We start from the raw sequence: 21,432 nt of genomic DNA, 5'->3' as shown, positions 1-21,432 counted from the left end.
CACGGGCTCTAGGCGTGCGGGCTTCAGTAGTTGCATAATGCAGGCTCAGTAGTTGCAACACGTGGGCCCTAGAGAGCACGGAGTTTCAGTAGTTCCAGTTCATGAGCTCAGTAGTTGTGGTGGGCAGGCTCTAGGGCGCGTGGGCTTCAGTAGTTGTGGCGCATGGGCTTGCTCTGCGGCATGTGGGATCTTCCTGGACCAGGGATCGAACCCGTGTACCTTGCGTTGGCAGGTGGATTCTTAACCGTTGTGCCACCAGGGAAGTCCATTTTAGATGATTCTGAACACATAAGAAGTGAGCTTTCAGAATCATCCTTCTATTTCGTGTCACGTACACAAAACATTGCCTTCGGCAAATCCTACTGATCCCAGCAATGGTAGTTTAAAACATAGGTCGTGCTTTTGCAGAGATGATTTTACCAACAAATTACTTTCCATGAACTACAACTAAATCAAGGTTAAATTTAAACAGTTTAAAATTCTGAGAAGTAAACTTAATTGGAAAAATTTTGTAGCAGCTTTAAAACATAAATCTGTATTCCTAAGGAACTCTTTTTTCACACACACACACACACACACTGTATTTTATTTTTTACAAGAGAGAAATAAACTGACACCAAGCATTGTAAATGGATGACCACAACAAAAGCAACAATGATTGCAATTACCAAACACGAAACACACTCATACTATGTCATAATGTTGACATTCAGTCCAGTAATCCTCCACTGTAACAGCTCTTTTACTTTGCACTGAAAGTTGATTTGTATATTTTTTGCCTCTGAGTCCTTGTGGGATTTTTCTTTTTTTATTCAAACAGAAAGTCACAAAAATTATAATCATCCTCATCAGTTCACTCAGTCTCATGTAATTAATTTTTATCTTGATCTTTTGTTAGCACTTTTATGAATTCATCAGTTTTCCATTAGAGTTCTGAAAATGCTTATTCATTCAGTTCAGCAGTATAGTCAGTTACCAGAAACCTGTACTTGTCAGAGTCTTTTCCATGAATTCCTTGAAGATGAAACCCTTTTATAGGAACATTTTTGCAAAAGCATCAGAGTACACCCAGAACTGTCTGTAAATGACAAAAGACTTAAAAATGACCAGGTTAAAGATTTGATGAAAGTTCATAATAATGCAATTGACAAGGAAATTTAGTTATTTCTGAGATATACATTTTAAAGTAATAACTGGAATTATGACTTATAACATTATACCAGAACATATACGATTTTCAGAAATTTCATGTAGTGTCTGAAACATTTATATTAACATATTTCCATACAAATAACCCAAAGAAAGTTTAATATTGTTTTTTGTTTATTTTTTTATACTGCAGGTTCTTATTAGTCATCAGTTTTATACACATCAGTGTATACATGTCAATCCCAATCGCCCAATTCAGCACAGCACCATCCCCACCCCACCGCAGTTTTCCCCCTTGCTGTGCATACGTTTGTTCTCTACATCTGTGTCTCAACTACTGCCCTGCAAACCAGTTCATCTGTACCATTTTTCTAGGATCCACATACATGCATTAATATACGATATTTGTTTTTCTCTTTCTGACTTACTTTGTATAACAGTCCCTAGGTCCATCGACGTCTCAACAAATGACTCAATTTTGTTCCTTTTTATGGCTGAGTAATATTCCATCGTATATATGTACCACAACGTCTTTATCCATTTGTCTGTCAATGGGCATTTAGGTTGCTTCCATGACCTGGCTATTGTAAATAGTGCTGCAATGAACATTGGGGTGCATGTGTCTTTTTGAATTATGGTTTTCTCTGGGTATATGCCCAGTAATGGGATTGCTGGATCATATGGTAATTCAATTTTTAATTTTTTAAGAAACCTCCATACTGTTCTCCATAGTGGCTGTATCAATTTACATTCCCACCAACAGTGCAAGAAGGTTCCCTTCTCTCCACACCCTCTCCAGCATTTGTTGTTTGTAGATTTTCTGATGATGCCCATTCTAACTGGTGTGAGGTGATACCTCATTGTAGTTTTGATTTGCATTTCTCTAATAATTAGTGATGTTGAGCAGCTTTTCATGTGCTTCTTGGCCATCTGTATGTCTGCTTTGGAGAAATGTCTATTTAGGTCTTCTGCCCATTTTTGGATTGGGTTGTTTGTTTCTTTAATATTGAGCTGCCTGAGCTGTTTATATTTTGGAGATTAATCCTTTGTCCGTTGATTCATTTGCAAATATTTTCTCGAATTCTGAGGGTTGTCTTCTTGTCTTGTTTATGGTTTCCTTTGCTGTGCAAAAGCTTTGCAGTTTCATTAGGTCCCATTTGTTTATTTTTGTTTTATTTCCATTACTCTAGGAGGTGGATCCAAAAAGATCTTGCTGTGATTTATGTCAAAGAGTGTTTTTCGTATGTTTTCCTCTAAGAGTTTTATAGTGTCCGGTCTTACATTTAGTTCTCTAATCCATTTTGAGCTTATTTTTGTGTATGGTGTTAGGGAGTGATCTAATTTCATTCTTTTACCTGTAGCTGTCCAGTTTTCCCAGCACCACTTATTGAAGAGACTGTCTTTTTCCATTGTATATCTTTGCCTCATTTGTCATAGATTAGTTGACCATAGGTGCGTGGGTTTGTCTCTGGGCTTTCTATCTTGTTCCATTGATCTATGTTTCTGTTTTTTATGCCAGTACCATATTGTCTTTTTTTTTTTTTGATGATGAGAAACAATGCCGTATTTTATTTTATTTTATTTTGTGGTGCGGGCCTCTCAATGTTGTGGCCTCTCCCTTTGTGGAGCACAGGCTCCAGACTTGCAGGCTCAGTGGCCATGGCTCACGAGCCCAGCCACTCTGCAGCATGTGGGATCTTCCCAGACCTGAGCATGAACCCACGTCCCCTGCACTGGCAGGTGGACTCTCAAACACTGCGCCACAAGGGAAGCCCTATTGTCTTGATTAATGTAGCTTTGTAGTATAGACTGAAGTCAGGGAGTCTGATTCATCCAGCTCCATTGTTTTCTCTCAAGACTGCTTTGGCTATTTGGCGTCTTTTGGGTCTCCATACAAATTTTAAGATGATTTGTTCTAGTTCTGTAAAAAATGTCATTGGTAATTTGATAGGGATTGCATTGAATCTGTAGATTGCTTTGGGCAGTATAGTCATTTTCACAGTATTGATTCTTCCAATCCAACAACATGGTATATCTCTCCATCTGTTGGTATCATCTTTAATTTCTTTCATCAATGTCTTATAGTTTTCTACATAGGTCTTTTGTCTCCCTAGGTAGGTTTATTCTTAGGTATTGTATTTCTTTTGTTTCAATGGTAAATGGGAGTGTTTCCATAAATTCTCTTTCAGATTTTTCATCATTAGTGTATAGGAATGCAAGAGATTTCTGTGCATTAATTTTGTATCCTGCAACTTTACCAAACTTATAGATTAGCTCTAGTAGTTTTCTGGTGGCATTTTTAGGATGCTGTATGTATAGCATCAGCAAACAGTGACAGTTTTACTTCTTCTTTCCTAATTTGTATTTCTTTTATTTTTTTTTCTTCTCTGATTGCCATGGCTAGCACTTCCAAAACTATGTTGAATAATAGTGGTGAGAGTGGACATCCTTGTCTCATTCCTGATCTTAGAGGAAATGCTTTCAGTTTTTCACCATTGAGAATGATGTTTGCTGTGGGTTTGTTGTATATTGCCTTTATTATGTTGAGGCAGGTTCCCTCTATGCCACTTTCTGGAGAGTTTTTATCATAAATGGGTGTTAAATTTTGTCAAAAGCTTTTTCTGCTCTATTGAGATGATCATATGGCTTTTATGTTTCAATTTATTAATATGGTGTATCACATTGATTGATTTGCATATATTGAAGAATCCTTGAATCCCTGGGATAAATCCCACTTGATCATGGTGTACGATCCTTTTAATGTGTTGGATTCTGTTTGCAAGTATTTTGTTGAGGATTTTTGCATCTATATTCATCAGTGATATTGGTCTGTAATTTTCTTTTTTTGTAGTATCTTTTTCTGGTTTTGGTATCAGGGGGATGGTGGCCTCATAGAATGAGTTTGGGAGTTTTCCTTCCTCTGCAGTGTTTTGGAAGAGTTTGAGAAGGATGGGTGTTAGCTCTTCTCTAAATGTTTGATAGAATTCGCCTGTGAAGCCATCTGGTCCTGGACTTTTGTTTGTTGGAAGATTTTTAATCACAGTTTCAATTTAATTACTTGTGATTGGTCTGTTCATATTTTCTGTTTCTTCCTGGTTTAGTCTTGGAAGGTTATACCTTTCTAAGAATTTGTCCATTTCTTCCAGGTTGTCCATTTTATTGGCATGGAGTTGCTTGTAGTAGTCTCTTAGGATGCTTTGTATTTCTGTGGTGTGTGTTGTAACTTCTCCTTTTTCATTTCTAACTTTATTGATTTGAGTCCTCTCCCTCTTTTTCTTGATGAGTCTGGCTAGTGGTTTATCAATTTTGTTTATCTTCTCAAAGAACCAGCTTTTAGTTTTATTGATCTTTGCTATTGTTTTCTTATTTCTATTTCATTTATTTCTGCTCTGATCTTTATGATTTCTTTCCTTCTGCTAACTTTGGGTTTTGTTTGTTCTTCTTTCTCTAGTTCCTTTAGTGTAAGGTTAAATTGTTTATTTTTCTTGTTTCTTGAGATAGGCTTGCATAGCTATAAACTTCCCTCTTAGAACTGTTTTTGCTGCATCCCATAGGTTTTGGATCATCGTGTTTTCATTGTCATTTGTCTCTAGGTATTTTTTGATTTCCTCTTTGATTTCTTCAGTGATCTCTTGGTTATTTAGTAATGTATTGTTTAGCCTCCATGTGTTTGGTTTTTTTTTACGTTTTTTTCCCTGTAATTCATTTCTAATCTCATAACATTGTGGTCAGAAAAGATGCTTGATATGATTTCAATTTTCTTAAATTTACTGATGCTTGATTTGTGACCCACGATATGATCTATCCTGAAGAGTGTTCCTTGTGCATTTGAGAAGAAAGTGTAATCTGCTGTTTTCGGATGGAACGTCCTATAAATATCAATTAAATCTATCTGGCCTATTGTGTCATTTAAAGCTTCTGTTTACTTATTTATTTTCATTTTGGATGATCTGTCCATTGGTGTAAGTGAGGTGTTAAAGTTCCCCACTATTATTGTGTTACTGTCTATTTCCTCTTTTATAGCTGTTAGCAGTTGCCTTATGTATTGTGGTGCTCCTATGTTAGGTGCATATATATTTATAATTGTTATATCTTCTTCTTGGATTGATCCCTTGATCATTATGTAGTGTCCTTCCTTGTCTCTTGTAACATTGTTTATTTTAAAGTCTATGTTATCTGATATGAGTATTGCTACTCCAGCTTTCTTTTGATTTCCATTTGCATGGAATATCTTTTTCCATCCCCTCACTTTCAGTCTGTATGTGTCCCTAGGTCTGAAGTGGGTCTCTTGTAGACAGCATATAGATGGGTCTTGTTTTTGTATCCATTCAGCTAGTCTGTGTCTTTTGGTTGGAGCATTTAATCCACTCACGTTTAACATAATTATAGATATGTATGTTCCTATTACCATTTTCTTAATTGTTTTGGGTTTGTATTTGTAGGTTCTTTTCTTCTCTTGTGTTTCCCACTTAGTGATATTCCTTTAGCATTTGTTGTAGAGCTGGTTTGCTGGTGCTGAATTCTCTTAGCTTTTGCTTGTCTGTAAAGCTTTTGATTTCTCCATTGAACCTTGCCGGGTAGAGTAATCTTGGTTGTAGTTTCTTCCCTTTCATCACTTTAAGTATATCATGCCACTCCCTTCTGGCTTGTAGATTTTCTGTTGAGAAATCAGCTGTTAACCTTATGGGAGTTCCATTGTGTGTTATTTGTTGTTTTCCCCTTGCTGCTTTCAATAATTTTTCTTTGTCTTTATTTTTTGCCTGTTTGATTACTATGTGTTACACAGCATGTTTCTCCTTGGGTTTATCCTGTATGGGACTCGCTGTGCTTCCTGGACTTGGGTGGCTATTTTCTTTCCCGTGTTAGGGAAGTTTTTGACTATAATCCCTTCAAATATTTTCTCTGGTCCTTTCTCTCTCTCATCTCCTTCTGGGACCCCTAAAATGTGAATGTTGTTGCATGTAATGTTGTCCCAGAGGTCTCTTAGGCTGTCTTCATTTCTTTTCATTCTTTTTTCTTTATTCTGTTCCACAGCAGTGAGTTCCACCATTCTGTTTTCCAGGTCACTTATCCGTTCTTCTGCCTCAGTTATTCTGCTATTTTAGTGTAGTTTTCATTTCAGTTATTGTATTGTATTTTTCATCTCTGTTTGTTTGTTCCTTAATTTTTCTAGTATTTTTAAAACATTTCTTGCATCTTCTTGATCTTTACCTCCATCGTTTTTCCAAGGTCCTGGATCATCTTCACTATCATTATTCTGAATTCTTTTTCTGGAGGGTTGCCTATCTCCACTTCATTTAGTTGTTTTTCTGGAGTTTTATCTTGTTCCTTCATCTGGTACATAGCCCTCTGCCTTTTCATCTTGTCTATCTTTCTGTGAATGTGGTTTTTGTTCCACAGGCTACAGGATTGTAGTTCTTCTTGCTTCTGCTGTCTGCTGTCTGGTGGATGAGGCTATCTAAGAGGCTTGATGGGAGGGAGTGGTGGTGGGTAGAGCTGAGTGTTGCTCTGGTGGGCAGAGCTCAGTAAAACTTTAATCCACTTGACTGTTGATGGGTGGGGCTAGGTTCGCTCCCTGTTGGTTGTTTGGCCTGTGGCAACCCAGCACTAGAGCCTAGCTGGGCTCTTTGGTGGGGCTAATGAGGGACTCTGGGAGGCCTCATGCCAAGGAGTACTTCCCAGAACTTCTGCTTCCAGTGTCCTTGTCACCATGGTGAGCCACAACCCAGCCCCCCCCCCCCCCCCCGGCCTCTGCAGGAAACCCTCCAACACTAGCAGGTAGGTCTGGTTCAGTCTCCCCTGGGGTCACTGCTCCTTCCCCTGGGTCCCGATGCACATACTACTTTGTGTTTGCCCTCCAAGATTGGAGTCTCTGTTTTTCCAGGTCCTGTCAAAGTCTTGCAATCAATTCTCACTAAGCTTCAAGGTCTGATTCTCTAGGAATTCCTCCTCCCATTGCCAGACCCCCAGGTTGGGAAGCCTGATGTGGGGCTCAGAACCTTCACTCTGGTGGGTGGACTTCTGTGGTATAAGTGTTCTCCAGTCTGTGAGTTACCCACCCACCAGTTATAGGATTTGATTTTACTGTGATTGCACCCCTCCTACCGTCTCATTGTGGCTTCTTCTCCTTTGTCTTTTGTTGTGGGGTATCTTTTTTGGTGAGTTCCAGTTTCTTCCTGTTGTTGATTGTCCAGCAGCTAGTTATGATTCTGGTGTTCTCGCAAGAGGGAGTGAGAGCATGTCCTTTTACTCCGCCATCTTTGTTCCTCTCCTCCTAAGGAAGTCTTAAATGTCCTTCAAGTGCATTAGAAAGTAGATACTTAACATATGATACCTGCATTGTTTATGTCACAGAGTACTGGCATTTTTACAGAAAATATAAGTCTCTACAGTGTGTACACTGTGTACTTACAGTTAACTGATGAGTATAATGAAATAAAAGCAGGTATTTCTTCTTATAATCCCAGGAGAAAAAGGGAACCATCTTCTGGGAGAAGTTTGGGTTGTGCCATCATGGATAAGGTAGACTATTAACCTATAATTATCTTCAAGGAAATTTTCTTTGGACTTGTCTGAACATGGGATGAACAGTGAGTAATGTTGGGCAGACGAAAAGAACTAGGCTCTGGAATTTGTCCTTTTCAAAGGATAGGAGAAAATAACTGTTTTCAGTTTCTGGATATTTCATGAAGCATATGAAATCTGTATTAGTCCCTTTCTATCCTGTCAGTAGTATTTATTTTTTACTCATTTAAATGGCAGTGCATATAATTCAGCAATGTGTATTGAGTCCGTCCTCCTTATTCATGGATTTTGTATTTGCAAGGTCACCTTCTTATGCCTTTTGCATTTCTGTGCTTTTTGTTGGTGATTTTGCTGTTGGAAATGGCTCCCCAGTGTAGTACTGAAGTACTGCCTAGTGTTCCTAAGTGTAAGACGGCTGTGATGTACCTTATAGAGAAAATGCATGTCTTGGGGAAGCTACATTCAGGCATGAGTTACAGTGCTCTTGGCTGTGGGTTGAATGTTAACAAATGAACAATATATACTAAATGAGGTGTCTTTAAATGGAAACACACATAGAACCATACAATAAGGTTGTGTATTGATTGATTGGTGCAAGTGTTGGGGCCAGAAACTAGCAGAAACCTAATCCTGTATTTCCTCTTAGAACAATGGTTCAGCGTCACTAATTTAGTGTTGGTGGCAACTATATAGAACATAACTACTACAAATAATGAGAATCAACTGTAGTAAACCTGTTTAATAACTAGTTAGTGGATGAGGCCCTAGAGATTCACAGGCCATAGGCACAGTTCCTGTCCCCAGAGGGCTCACCATCGATGGGAGAGATGGACTCACGGTGGAATGATTAGAGAAAGTGCTGTGACAGACGCAGGCAGTGCTAAGGGGAACTTGACTTTGCCTGGAGCTGTCCAGGTAATAGCACGCAGATCAGTAGCTGCATGTCTGAGAAAAGGGTTGAAACAGAAAAGAAAAGACGTACAGCATGGAAAGACGTGAAGTAAATGAGGTTTTATGTTTATTTTTAAACAGAGCATAAGTTGGTGGGATTCTGACTCATGTTGGTACCATGTTGTTGCAGAAATACACTGTGGCAAAATGCTTCGACCTCTTGCCAAAATGAACACTGAAGAAAAATGAAGAACAGTGAAGAACGCCAACGAAAAGCTGCAGACCAGAAATAGCCCCACTCCTCTGGAGTCTGATTCATCCACAGCCATCATAAAAGGTTGGGGAATAAATTACATTATGTTTTTTTCCCTTTAAATTTTTATTTTAACTGATACAATGGTGAGAAGACAAAAAAGTACCTTTTTTCAACATATACTTATTGGGTGACTTCTACATGCTTGCATATTGTTCTAAGCAATTAGGGATACAATAGTGAACAAAAAAGACAGTGGTATGGCTTTGAAAGAGCTGACATTCTAGTGGGAGGAGGAAAGTAAGTAGAATAGGCCCTCTGTATTCTCGGGTTCTGCATCCTCATTGAATCCTTGGATGGGGAACCCAGGATACAGAGGGCCAACTTTACTGTGCCATTTTATATAAGGGACTTGAGCATCCGTGGATTTTGTTATCCACAGGGGTCCTGGAACTAATCACCGCTGGATACCAAGGGATGATTGTAAATCAATGCAAAGGAAACTGGCAGCCATTTATAATGTTTATAAACATGATAAACAGGTTAATGAGGTAGAGAATGAATAAAGGGCTACTTCCGTTTGAGTGTCAGAGCAGAACACTCAGAGAATTTTTAGTTGAATGATGGAAAAGGGCCAGCATGGTAAAAGTTTGAAGATAGGACCTTGCATGTGCTGTGAACCAGGATCCAAACAGATAACGTTCAAGGCTCGATCGGAAAGGAGGCCTTTATTGCTTTGAGAGGGTATTTGGAGAAGCATGATGTAGAGAAGAAGTCGGAGAGGCTTTAGACATGGAAAAGTATCTTGATTGTACTCCAACGAAGGCAGAAGCCATTGGAGAGTTATTAGAGAAGTGAATTTATATTATATTTTTAAAAGGCCATCCTGCTTTATTTAGCTAAGGGGTAGGGGGCTCAGTAATAGTGGAAAACAGGGTGCCGTCACCTAGGCGAGAGATGATGATGAGTTGGCTTAGGGACCTGGCATGGGGGATAGATGGATTTAAAATAGATTTTGGATCTCCTTCAACCAGATGAAACTAGATAATCACCAATGCTCTTTATGAATCCCCAAACAGAATTCTAATTGTCATATGTAAGGTATGCTGTCATTTGTGTTTTAATGTACAGTAGTCAACTGGTAATTTTTTTGCTGTTTCAAAGAACAGCTTATGATGTATATATTTGCAGCTTCTGAAACTGAGAGGGGGTTGATGTCACACTGTGAAAAGACATAAAATTCTGCCCTGAAATCTCATGATCAAGGCAGGTTATCTTGCAACACTTTGAGACTTGAGCCTTCCAGACGTTTTTGCAACAACTCTCTCCCTTGCTGCATGGTTCCTGACTTCTGAGAACAGTGTTACATGAGCCACAGAGAGGTAGCTCATGTGAAGAGTACCCTTCTGGATAATGAGTTTTTAAAGGACTAGTAGCTTAGGTTAGTCAAGCATAACTCGAAGACTAAAACTTTCTTACTGGATTATTCCTAGGTGGAACATTAAAGGAAAAATGAAAATACTACTTAAAATTGGTGTTTTAAGAAGACAAAAATATGTAAGTGGTTAATTTCCAAAATATACAAACGCTCCTACAGTTCAATATCAAAATAACAAACAACCCAATTAAAAAACAGGCAGAAGACCTAAACAGACATTTCTCTGTAGAAGACATACAGATGGCCAACAGGCACATGAAAAGATGCTCAACATCGTTAATTATTAGAGAAATGCAAATCAAAACTACAATGAGGTACCACCTCATACCAGTCAGAATGGCCATCATCAAAAAGTCTATAAATAGTAAATGTTGGAGAGGGTGTGGAGAAAAGGGAACCCTCCTACACTGCTGGCAGGAATGTAAATTGATACAGCCACTATGGAAAACAGTATGGACGTTCCTTAAAAAACTAAAAATAGAACTACCATATGATCCTGAAATTCCACTCCTGGGCATGTATCCAGAGAAAACCATAATTCAAAAAGATACGTGCAACCCAATATTCATTGCAGCACTATTTACAATAGCCAAGACATGGCTAAATGTCCATCGACAGATTAATGGGTAAAGAAGATGTGATATATATATATACAATGCATATTACTCAGCCATAAAAGAAAGAAATAATTCCATTGGCAGCAACATGGATGGACCTAAAGATTATCATACTAAGTGAAGTAAGTCAGACAGAGAAAGGCAAATATCATATGATATCACTTATATATGGAATCTAAAAAAATAATAGAAGTGAACTTATTTACAAAATAGAAACAGACTCACCAACAGAAAACAAACTTATGGTTTACCAAAGGGGGAAAGAGGGGGAGAGGGATAAATTAGGAGTTTGGGATTAACAGATACATACTACTTTATATAAAATAGATAAACAGCAAGGACCTACTATATAACACAGGCAACTATATTCAATATCTTGTAATAACCTATAATGGAAAAGAATCTGAAAAAGAATATAATATATATAATATACACACATATATGCATGTATGTATAACTGAATCATTTTGCTGCACACCTGAAACATTGTAAATCAACTATACTTCAGTTTAAAAAAAAAAGAGATAGGAATATGTGGATTCAAGCAATGTTTGCCAGAGAAACTAATGCTCCCCACAGACGGGGCTTCATGTGTTGGAGTGTGTGACCGTTGAGCAAAGCTCACAGGGGCTTGGTGGGAGGAAAAGGAATTATGCAGTGACCTTGGCAGGTGGGTCCAAGATTTCAAGCCCACAGCCACTGTTGGAGCATGGACCGACTTCAAGTCTGTGTTTGGAAGGGTTTTCATGAAATGGAAACCCAGCCGAACGGTGCTTTAAGAGCTCAGCAAAGTACTGAGCCCAGCTTTCCAAGAATCATAACTTTTGGAAACAGTTCTAAATTTGTGTGCTGTAGACCCTTCCTTCCTTCACTCCAAACCCCTATCAAAAAGCTTTAGTTGTCAGAAAAGAGCCTCAGTGCAGCAGTTATATAGTGTCAGATAATTGTAAAGACTCTTGAGATGCCACAAAGTATACACATAAAAGCAAAGAATAGGGTCCAGCAGGAGAAAGCAAGCTCAGCAAACATCTGAGAGGACTGAGACTTCCAGGTACAGCGCCCACTCCATCACACAGGGTGTACTTTGTCTTCTGATCATGAACCACCAAGATACATGTGTCTCAGAAGAGCCAAGGCTCAAACTCACTGAGGGGTATTTTATATTCCACAGCTCAGGTAGCCAAAAGCAGACTTTGCAAACAGGTAAACAGGTACAAACCATCAATCCGTAGTTTCAAGAAACAGTATAGACAAGCTGGTACAGGATGCCTGGGGCGGGTTTCGACTTTTAACAGCACATTATAAATCACTAGCTAATGCATTTCACCTCTGTCTTGGCCAAGCATCAATATCATAGTTTCAGGTGCCCTTCAAGATGAGCACAGAGTTACCCAAGATTAACTACAAGTTAACCCTGTCCTCATATACTCAGAGAATTGAGCCATGATGAAAACATCCAAGAAGACTAAAGATGGCACACCAAATTCTGTGCTTGTTTTTGTCATCACTGGGCTGGATACAACTCTTTGATTAGCTGGAGAGATCATTAAAAGGCTAGGCTTTCAAGTGGAATTCAGAATTCCTGGAAGAAGTGGTTAGATTCTGAAGCAATAAGGGTAAAATAAAACTAAGAGTAATGTTGTTTTAAGTTGATTTCCCTAGAATCAGACGGTGATTCTAAATTTGGATACTGGTGTGTGTTCGGGGGTGATGCTAGTATACCTTTGTAGGGGAGTAGGGATGTGAGATGGGGAAGAGAAGAAAGAAAAGGTGCTTTATCACTGCTGTGACCAAGGCACACAATCTCACTAGGTAATTCTGGGATATAGTATAGAACCTACCTTGGATTTATCCTAACCAAGGGCAAGAAAATTGGGATACATAGCCACCTTCTTCCATCTTCCATGGTTGAGGGCTGCTCCTCTGGGTGGGAGTGAGGGGTGTTAACTCCCTGGCATTTGTGGCCTGCAATGTATGTGGGCCAAGGAAGCCCTCAGGCAAAGAGTTCCAGGTGTTTCCATTGGAAGCCACTATCAGATCAGCATGCATAGAAATGATGATACCAAGGGGTTATGGATGGAGCATCTACAGTTTCTCCTGCAAGACGTGACAACAGTGATGACGATCATAATCCTATTAACAGATCATAGATCATATTAATTAATCATATTTGCTGAGTAACTCTAAGCCATGTACTATATACTCAATGCTTTATGAACATTTTATCATTTAATTCTTATTTGTTGAACACTCACTCTGTGCCAGGTTGGGGGCAGAGGGAATATATATCTTATCACCACAATCCTGCAGCATATACATTATTCTAGCCTTCAGTTTATACATGGGCAGATAAAGTTGAGTGAGGTTAACCAAAATCTCTGGAGTAACACATATAGGAAACAGAGTTGGGATTCAAATTCTGGTTTGTCTGCCTCCAAAACAATCCCTTGACCATCATTATAATCCTTAATTAATTAATTAATCATTGATGTTTTTCTGACACCCGTTTATTGAAAAGTTGGCAGGTGCTATTAGGTTTGGGGATACAAAATAAAAATTGCTCCTGTTTTCAAAGAGCTGGAACATTTGTGGAAGAGAAACACAAGAAACTATGTAGTGATATAAGGGGCTTTGATGTAAGTATGTTGCAGCTATTAAATAGGATCAAGAAAGAATATACAATGTTGCCACATAACAAATAACTCCATAACTTAGTAGCTTAAGACAATAAGCAGTATTATTGCTCACGAGTCTATGGTTGACTTGAGGAGTTCTGACCTGGGCTAGGTTTGACTGATCTCAGCTAGATTTTCTCACTTGTCTGCAATTAGCTGACTGGTTGGCTAGGGGTTGGATAGTCTGAGATGGCTTCACTCGCATTTCTGATAATTGATCGGAAGTAGCTGAGGCAACTCAGCTCTCCAGCAGGCTAGCCCAGGCTCAGGCATGTGGGCTGAGGAAGGTTTAAGAGAATGAATGAAAGTGTACAAGGTTTCTTGAGGTCTAGGCTCAGAACAGTCACTTCTGCTTCATTATATAGACCAAAGCAAATCACAAAGCCAGCCCACATTTAAGGGGTGTGGAAATAGATCCCACCTCTTGGTGAGAAGATCTTCAAAGTCACATACAGGAAGGGAGATTGCAATTTACCAAGAGCAGAAGCATCTAGATTGAAACATACAAGGTGAGTAGGTGTTCCTCAGCCAAAATAAAGAAGGAAGCAAATTTAAGACAAGGATTGTAGTATGTGCTTAAAGGCACACAAAGAGATATCCCATGATGCTGTCAGGTAATTTGGAAGTGAAGGCATACAAGGGTGTGGACAAGAGAAGGGCCAAGAATTGCACAGAGAAGGGAGCAAGATTAAAGCCTAGAAATACGTAAAATGTACCAGAATTCAGGAAGATGAAAGTTAACTTGCAGGCAGAATAATAGGATTTGTATTTATTTCAAAGAGAGAGAGGGAGGGAGAAAGGAAAAAGGAAGGAAGTACTTTGGTGATTGGAGAAAAAGGTGAGATTCAGAGTGGGCCTGAATGTGAGAAAATTTCAGTGTATAACTGTGTTTGTAGCTTCAGGGAGGTAATGCAATGATGCAGATTACGTGATAGAATCTCTTCCTGTGATGCACCTTCTGTAAGCATCTTCTTCCTAAGCAAAGTGAGTGGGTTTTAGTGGAAACTAATAAAGGATTTTTAGATTATGGTCCCAAACTGAAATTCCAATGCTCTAGACTCTCCCAGGGTCAAGTTTCTGGGGCAGGTTAGGAATGTTTTTATAGAGAGATCTGTGCATGTGTGTTTCCACTGGGATGTGTGTGTGAAATGGTAATTTTCAGTTCATGGATTTCTTCACTCTGAGACTAAATGGTGTAAATTAAACAGCAGCCCGATTCTGCAGTTTTCCCTAAGCTTTTATTGTTCTCCTGGACCTGTATTTTAAGTGTAGTTTTAAGTGTAGTGCTCGCCCAAGTGACCAGGTGCAGCCAATAGTAGGTGAGGCTTAACAGGCTGACATTAGCATCCCCAGCTCCTTGGAGGCAGAATGGGAATTTGACTGCAGAAATACATGCTGGCAAGACCCATGAATTGAGAGCCCGGGGCCAAAATGCCCACCCACCCTCATTGGCTTGGGAAATGTATTACATTCATTCTTCTCTCCCAGATACTATTGTTAATCCTTTGTTCTCTATTTCTAAAAAAGTGAGATAAAGATGGATTTTTTTAAAAAGAGGTAAAATAAACAGAAAATAACATAGCCAAAAAGGAAATAAATAACACCATTAAAGCTGACAACAAAGATACATAATCCAGTGAACACTCTCTGGGGATGTAATAACTGATTATTTTTCTTTGGGGAGAAGGGAGCCTCCCATTCCATTTCCTCATCTCCCCTCCAGAGGTAACCACTATCCTAAATTTGTCTACCATTCACCATTTTCTTGCTTAAGAAGAAACTGGACCAAACATGAATATATCTCTATGAAATGTTGTATTTTTGCTTCCTTTTGAGCTTTATAATAGTCTTATAGTCTACAGATTTGCTCAGTTTATCTAATGGTTGTTTCTAAGATTCATTCATATTGTTACATGTAGCTGTAGTTCATTTTCACAGCTAAAAATTACATTGTGCGAATGTTACAATTTATTCTCTTGTAGATTGACACTGCTATTATTTCCATTTTCTGCTATTATGAAAATGATATTGTGATCATTTTTATATATCTCCTGGTGCTTGTGCAAGAGCTGTTTAGGGTTACATACACAGGAATAGGTTGCTAGGATGTAAGATATACTGGTGACCAGTCATCCCAGTTTGCCTGGAACTGCGGAGTTTCCTAAGATGCAGGATTTACAGCGTTAAAACCAGGATTGGCATGAGTGGCCACCTTAAATATGTATGTGTTCAAATTTACGACATGATACTAAACGCTTTCCCAAAGAGATGGTAGCAATTTACACTCCTGACCAGCACAGCAGTAAATGAGAATTCCCCTGGAGACCCAATCTCCCCATGCTTGGTGTTCTCAAGATCTTAATTTTTGCCACTCAGTTGAATGGCAAATGGTGTCTACCACGATTTGAGGTCCCTGTTTACTAATGAGTTTCAGATCTTTTCATGTTTTGCTCTCCGTTTGTGTTTTCTCTTCTATGAAATGTCTTCCACATCTTTTTCCTGTTGGTTGTTTTGTCAGCCACACCTTAGGCACCTCTGCATATTCTCTTGGGTTTACCACCACCTGGAACAGGGTTTGTCACAGTAGCATTAATGATGTTTTGGGCTGAATAATTCTTGTTGGTAGGGGACTGTCCTGTGCATTGTAATATGTTTAAAGTTATCCTTGGCCTCTACTCACAAGATGCCAATACGTTCTCCCATTTGTGACGACAACAAAAATGTCTCTAGACATAAAATATCTCTAGTCAAATGTAACCCTGGGGGACAAAATTGTACCTGGCTGAAAAGCACTGACCTATATCCTTAGTAGCTTGTTCCTGGGGGAGAGAGAAGTAGCAAGGCAGATAAATTCCCTCTCCATGTGTCTCTCTGGTGGCCTATTCCATGGCATATGTCCCTGTACAGCATGTTTAGAGGTTTCCCATGTCCTTAGCAGATGCATTTGCTGAGCTCCTGACTGTGTTTCTTCATGGTTTGTGTGGTGGCCAGGACAGTACCATAGGACTTTGTCTTACTTCTTATCCTTCCCTGCCTCATTTCTTTTCTCCTTTCTCTCCTAGCTTGGGATTGCATCTTCTCATCAAGGTATTAGTGCTTGTCCCTAGGAAACTGAATTAAAACAAGTGGTTGTAGAAAGGATACCCTGCGGATAGGATTTTGGAATTGGATCACTAACCTGTCTGAAAGCAATAGGGACCACATTTTTGTGTAGTAATTGGAGTGAAAATTAACCCTGGTATACAGCAGCATCATGATTATTTAAGCTTTCACCTGTAGTAAATTGAGACAAGACTTAGGTAGTGGTCAAGTGTTGAGATATCTAATAGCTACAACATGCAATGATAATTATACAGATTGTGGAATAAGGTGACTACTTTTTACCTGCCAGAAAAGTGTTAGGCTGAGGGTAGTTAATTGCCAACTTGCCAACTTACGGAACATACTGAAGCCAGAGGACATCTATGACAGCTTTCAAGGAGGCTTATCTTTGGCCATTGTGATGAAATTCAGACCCAGGATCTAAGTATTAAGTCAGCAGAGCTGTAAAGGAGACTAAATAGACAGCTTTGTAAAGTCTCTTATTTCACACTCAGGGCCCTGACAAGGATTCTGAGACCTGGGATGAGTTCATTTGGGTGGATGAGCTTGAGAACCTTGAACTCCTGAATTTCCCTAAACCATTTTGTAAGACAGGAGCAGTCCATTCTCCCTTGACGGAGAACAACCTTTCCCACCAAATGGCTGTACAGGGACATCCCCTGAAGCCTCCTAAGATGATTCTCATTCTTCTTAAGATCTTTCTCTGCCACTCCTTATTGCCGCCAAGCTGATAACTAGAGTATAGTCTCATCAGAGAAGTACCAGCCATTCTGCAGGAAGAAGTAGCATACTCACTGAAAAATTGAAGTACCTAACTGATATGCACTCTCAGAACCAAGGAAACCCACATGAAAGCAAACTAAGTGTATGGTGGGGAGGGTGAAACCCACATGGAGCTGGAACAGGGAGGATTTATTGATATAGGGGCACTCACTAACTCAAGATTCAATCTTTTGTCAAGGATTCTTTTTTTTTTAACATCTTTATTGGGGTATAATTGTTTTACAATGGTGTGTTAGTTTCTGCTTTATAACAAAGTGAATCAGTTATACATATACATATGTTCCCATATCTCTTCCCTCTTGCGTCTCCCTCCCTCCCACCCTCCCTATCCCACCACTCCAGGCGGTCACAAAGCACCGAGCCGATATCCCTGTGCCATGCGGCTGCTTCCCACTAGCTATCTACCTTACGTTTGTTAGTGTATATATGTCCATGCCACTCTCTCGCTTTGTCAGAGCTTACCCTTCCCCCTTCCCATATCTTCAAGTCCATTCTCTAGTAGGTCTATGTCTTTATTCCCGTCTTACCCCTAGGTTCTTCATGACATTATTTTTCCTTAAATTCCATACATATTTGTTAGCATATGGTATTTTTCTTTCTCTTTCTGACTTACTTCACTCTGTATGACAGACTCTAGGTCCATCCACCTCATTACAAAGAGCTCAATTTCGTTTCTTTTTATGGCCGAGTAATATTCCATTGTATATATGTGCCACATCTTCTTTATCCATTCATCCAATGATGGACAGTTAGGATGTTTCCATCTCCTGGCTATTGTAAATAGAGCTGCAATGAACATTTTGGTACATGACTCTTTTTGAATTATGGTTTTCTCAGGTATATGCCCAGTAGTGGGATTGCTGGGTCATATGGTAGTTCTATTTGTAGTTTTTTAAGGAACCTCCATACTGTTCTCCAAAGTGGCTGAACCAATTCACATTCCCACCAGCAGTGCAAGAGTGTTCCCTTTTCTCCACACCTTCTCCAGCATTTATTGTTTCTAGATTTTTTGATGATGGCCATTCTGACTGGTGTGAGATGATATCTCATTGTAGTTTTGATTTGCATTTCTCTAATGATTGATGATGTTGAGCATTCTTTCATGTGTTTGTTGGCAGTCTGTATATCTTCTTTGGAGAAATGTCTATTTAGGTCTTCTGCCCATTATTGGATTGGGTTGTTTGTTTTTGGTTATTGAGCTGCATGAGCTGCTTGTAAATTTTGGAGATTAATCCTTTGTCAGTTGCTTCATTTACAGATATTTTCTCCCATTCTGAGGGTTGTCTTTTGGTCTTGTTTATGGTTTCCTTTGCTGTGCAAAAGCTTTGAAGTTTCATTAGGTCCCATTTCTTTATTTTTGTTTTTATTTCCATTTCTCTAGGAGGTGGGTCAAAAAGGATCTTGCTGTGATTTATGTCATAGAGTGTTCTGCCTATGTTTTCCTCTAAGAGTTTGATAGTTTCTGGCCTTACATTTAGGTCTTTAATCCATTTTGAGCTTATTTTTGTGTATGGTGTTAGGGAGTGATCTAATCTCATACTTTTACATGTACCTGTCCAGTTTTCCCAGCACCACTTATTGAAGAGGCTGTCCTTTCTCCACTGTACATTCCTGCCACCTTTATCAAAGATAAGGTGTCCATATGTGTGTGGGTTTATCTCTGGGCTTTCTATCCTATTCCATTGATCTATCTTTCTGTCCTTGTGCCAGTACCATACTGTCTTGATTACTGTAGCTTTGTAGTATAGTCTGAAGTCAGGGAGCCTGATTCCTCCAGCTCCGTTATTCGTTCTCAAGATTGCTTTGGCTATTCTGGGTCTTTTGTGTTTCCATACCAATTGTGAAATTTTTTGGTCTAGTTCTGTAAAAACTGCCAGTGGTAGTTTGATAGGGATTGCATTGAATCTATAGATTGTGTTGGGTAGTAGAGTCATTTTCACAATGTTGATTCTTCCAATCCAAGAACATGGTATATCTCTCCATCTATTTGTATCATCTTTAATTTCTTTCATCAGTGTCTTATAATTTTCTGCATACAGGTCTTTTGTCTCCTTAGGTAGGTTTTTTCCTAGATATTTGATTCTTTTTGTTACAATGGTAAATGGGAGTGTTTTCTTTATTTCACTTTCAGATTTTTCATCATTAGTATATAGGAATGCCAGAGATTTCTGTGTATTAATTTTGTATCCTGCTACTTTACCAAATTCATTGATTAGCTCTAGTAGTTTTCTGGTAGCATCTTTAGGATTCTCTATGTATAGTATCATGTCATCTGCAAACAGTGACAGCTTTACTTCTTCTTTTCCAATTTGGATTCCTTTTATTTCCTTTTCTTCTCTGATTGCTGTGGCTAAAACTTCCAAAACTATGTTGAATAAGAGTGGTGAGAGTGGGCAACTTTGTCTTGTTCCTGATCTTAGTGGGAATGCTTTCAGTTTTTCACCATTGAGGATGATGTTGGCTGTGAGCTTGTCATATATGGCCTTTATTATGTTGAGGAAGGTTCCCTCCATGCCTACTTTCTGCAGGGTTTTTATCATAAATGGGTGTTGAATTTTGTCAAAAGCTTTCTCTGCATCTATTGAGATGATCATATGATTTTTCTCCTTCAATTTGTTAATATGGTTTGTCACATTGATAGATTTGCGTATATTGAAGAATCCTTGCATTCCTGGAATAAACCCCACTTGATCATGGTGTAGATCCTTTTAATGTGCTGTTGGATTCTGTTTGCTAGTATTTTGTTGAGGATTTTTGCATCTATGTTCATCAGTAATATAGGCCTGTAGTTTTCTTTCTTTGTGACATCCTTGTCTGGTTTTGGTATCAAGGTGATGGTGGTCTTGTAGAAGGAATTTGGGAGTGTTCCTCCCTCTGCTATATTTTGGAAGAGTTTGAGAAGGATAGGTGTTAGCTCTTCTTTAAATGTTTGATAGAATTCTCCTGTGAAGCCATCTGGTACTGGGTTTTTGTTTGTTGGAAGATTTTTAATCACAGTTTCAATTTCAGTGCTTGTGATTGGTCTGTTCATATTTTCTATTTCTTCCTGATTCAGTCTTGGCAGGTTGTGCATTTCTAAGAATTTGTCCATTTCTTCCAGATTGTCCATTTTATTGGCATAGAGTTGCTTGTAGTAATCTCTCATGATCTTTTTTATTTCTGCAGTGTCAGTTGTTACTTCTCTTTTTTCATTTCTAATTCTACTGATTTGAGTCTTCTCCCTCTTTTTCTTGATGAGTCTGACTAATGGTTTATCTATTTTATATATCTTCTCAAAGAACCAGCTTTTAGTTTTATTGATCTTTGCTATTGTTTCCTTCATTTCTTTTTCATTTATTTCTGATCTGATTTTTTATGATTTCTTTCCTTCTGCTAACTTTGGGGTTTTTTGTTCTTCTTTCTCTAATTGCTTGAGGTGCAAGGTTATATTGTTTATTCGAGATGTTTCCTGCTTCTTACGGTGGGCTTGTATTGCTATAAACTTCCCTCTTAGAACTGGTTTTGCTGCATCCCATAGGTTTTGGGTGGTTGTGTCTCCATTGTCATTTGTCTCTAGGTATTTTTTAACTTTCCTCTTTGATTTCTTCAGTGATCACTTCGTTATTAAGTAGTGTATTGTTTAGCCTCCATGTGTTTGTATTTTTTACAGATCTTTTCCTGTAATTGATATCTAGTCTCATGGCGTTGTGGTCGGAAAAGATACTTGATACAATTTCAATATTGGTAAATTTACCAAGGCTTGATTTGTGACCCAAGTTGTGATCTATCCTGGAGAATGTTCCATGAGCACTAGAGAAAAATGTGTATTCTGTTGTTTTTGGATGGAGTGTCCTATAAATATCAATTAAGTCCATCTTGTTTAATGTATCATTTAAAGCTTGTGTTTCCTTATTTACTTCCGTTTTGGATGATCTGTCCATGGGTGAAAGTGGGGTGTTAAAGTTCCCTACTATGAATGTGTTACTGTCGATTTCCCCTTTTATGGGTGTTAGTATTTGC

At 38.8% G+C, this 21,432-nt stretch overlaps 1 protein-coding gene across 1 annotated transcript in view; it reads left to right on the top strand.

Annotated features, from left to right (window-relative positions):
- The first annotated feature begins 8,864 nt into the window (after window positions 1–8,864).
- Window positions 8,865–21,432, top strand: part of PAK5 (p21 (RAC1) activated kinase 5) — a 180,983-nt gene continuing 168,415 nt past the window's right edge. The window contains exon 1 of the mRNA XM_032605866.1: window positions 8,865–8,902. The gene's annotated coding sequence lies outside the window, so the exon portion shown is untranslated. The remainder of the gene's footprint in view (window positions 8,903–21,432) is intronic.

This window comes from Phocoena sinus, chromosome 15 (genome assembly GCF_008692025.1).
Source record: "Phocoena sinus isolate mPhoSin1 chromosome 15, mPhoSin1.pri, whole genome shotgun sequence".
NCBI classification, from domain to species: Eukaryota; Metazoa; Chordata; class Mammalia; order Artiodactyla; family Phocoenidae; genus Phocoena; species Phocoena sinus.
The sequence above is the reverse complement of the archived record's forward strand: the minus strand, read 5'-3'. Positions and strand labels throughout refer to the sequence as shown.